The sequence below is a fragment of the Macrotis lagotis genome, chromosome 3 (genome assembly GCF_037893015.1).
Source record: "Macrotis lagotis isolate mMagLag1 chromosome 3, bilby.v1.9.chrom.fasta, whole genome shotgun sequence".
Taxonomy (NCBI): domain Eukaryota; kingdom Metazoa; phylum Chordata; class Mammalia; order Peramelemorphia; family Peramelidae; genus Macrotis; species Macrotis lagotis.
In genome coordinates, this window is record NC_133660.1 from 170,192,583 (window position 1) to 170,195,303 (window position 2,721).

Genomic DNA, 2,721 nt, shown 5'->3' on the forward strand with positions numbered 1-2,721 from the left:
AATACAATGATCCCAGGCAACTCTAAAGAATTTAAGATAAAAGATGCTATCCATGTCCAGAGAAAAAACTGGTGCCCAAATACAGTTTAAAGTTTGCTTTTTAAAAATTTCATTCTTCCTGTTTTTTTTAATCTGTGTTCTTTTTTTCACAATGTGATTATTAAGAAACGTTTTGCTTGGCTACACATATATAACCTATGTTGATTTAACAGCCTCAATACAGGAATGGAGAGGGAAGGAGAGAAAGAATTGGAACTCAAGTTTTAAAATGAATGTTAAAAATTGTTTTTATATGTAACTGGGGAAAATAAAATTTTAAATAGGAAATAAAAAGAAAAAGAAACTCTTCTACTAGTTCAAAATGTCAGCTTGTCTATATCATAAAACAGTTACTTAGGGGCACCATTACATGACTTGGCCATGGTTACATAACCAGTACATGACAGAGTAAGGATATGAACCCTGGATTTTCTGATTCTAAGACCAGACCTCTTTGAAAGAGAGAGATGGAAGGGGAGTGAAGGGGAGAGAAAGAAAAAGGGAGAGAGAGAGGGAGAGAGAGAGAGAGAGAGAGAGCAAGCTATGAAAAAGCATATAGCTAGAGAATAGGGACTGCAAAAGTGTTTTCATTCACTTTCCTTGCAACTTAAAGATCTGAAGAGTTACCTGGTTCACTAGGATGTTAAGTGACTTGCCTGTAGTTATAAAGACAACAGATATGAGAGGTAGGGGTTAAAATTATTTCTTTTTGATTCCCAGATTAGTTGACTGTTCAGGACCCAAATGGATATGGATATAAATATAGATATAGATAACTATCTGGAGGGGAGGGAAAAGACCTGTGATAGTTACATCTTTTGGGATAGAAACTCTTTTCACTTATTCAGATCAATAAGTTAAATTTTTCTGAGAGTTACTGGATTGCTGAGAGTTTCAGTGACTTGGTCAGAATGGCCATATTCACCTGGGTATTAAGTGTCAGAGGTAAGTCTTAAACCTAGAAGTCTTCTTAATTTTAAGGCTTCCATCCACATTAGTGTTCTACCTGTTTCTAGGTATACCCAGTAATATAATGTGAACTCCAAATCTCTGATGAATATTTTAACTAAAGTATTTTCCTATATAATAGGAAAACAGTAGTTTTCGTTGTAAATAAAAAATATTCTGATGAATTAAATTAATAAAAATAGAATTTCTAAGAAAAGAAACCATAAATTCTTGTCATTTCCCCATAAGAATTTCATTGTTAGAACCTATAAAATGAATATTGCTCTTCTGAGATAGATCTTGGGGAGAGGGATGAATTTGTACTTAAAAGAATGAGTAGAAATTAAACTTGTTACACCTTAGCCCCTAAAAAAAATGCTCCAGTAAACAAGATTATGCAATTACTTCCAAATTTCAGTGTTTGATTTCAATGCATGAGTTGTTTGTCATAGAATTCTGGTGTTCATCCATATTAGAAAATGCTATCAAATAGTTAGCTTAAAACTAAGTGGCATGTATGAAATTGCAATCTAAGCAGCTGTTAAGTTATACTAATTACATGCAATACTTGTAAGTAATACATGAGGAGGATATTTTCAGGATAGTATACTGGGAATGAACCCCACAAAATTTATTGGTGTTAAAAATATCTCTGTTGTGGTTTGAAAAAGTAATATTATTTATTCTATCACAGATGTCTTCTGATGTAAGAAGGAAAAGGAGAAAACAGAGAGTAAAGGAAGACAGAACATAGGTAAGGGAAAGTACTGGGTATGGGCAGCTGGAGACTTAAATTTTAGTTCTCACTCTCCCAGTGACTAGTTTGGCAACGCTGGAAATATAAATCCGTCTCCCTAAATTTCAATTTACCCTAAATTTCAATTTTCAATTCTACATAAGTATAATTTGCTGGAATGTCTTGAAAATCATCTGGACAAAGTGAAAGCTTGAACTAGATACACAATGGTGAATTTTGTGTTGGAAGATGCCCTGTTAATCAGGAACAAGAGAAAAGTAAGAGAGGAAAAAGCAAGGGAAGTGAATTAGGGTGATTTTCATCAAAAATTGAATTTCAATATTGATCCATTGCATTAACAGTTCAACTCATCCCCCTCTCTCTGTGGTGATGTGCCTTGGGAAACAGCTTGCTTTGAGTATTAGTTAAGTATGAAACAAAGTCAGGATTATTATGACCAATCACCTGGGTCTGGTTTTTCCTTCTGTTTCTATGTTTTTGAACATCTATAGAGCTTGCTTTTAAGTCTCATTACTGGATCAGCTAGGTGGTACAGTGGATAAAGCACCAGCCCTGGAGATAAAAAAAATCTGAATTCAGGTCAGCTAGATGGCACAATAGATAAAACATCAGCCCTGGAGTCAGGAGGAACTGAGTTCAAGTCTTTCCTCAGAAACTTAATAATTGCCTAGTTGTGTGACCTTGGGCAAGTCACTTAACTCCATTGCCTTAAATAAATAATTTTTTTAAAAAAGAGAATCTGAGTTCAAATGTTGTCTTTGATATTTACTATCTATGTGACCCTGGGAAAGTCATTTAACTGTGATTACCTGGAAGGGGAGAGAGAGAGAGAGAGAGAGAGAGAGAGAGAGAGAATCATTACATGCAATTAGGTACATCAATAGCTGTTGGAGAGTGGATGTGAGGAAAGAATACTAAACTTGAAATCAAAATCCCTGTGATCATATTAAATTTCCCTGTCACTTTCAAACTATATG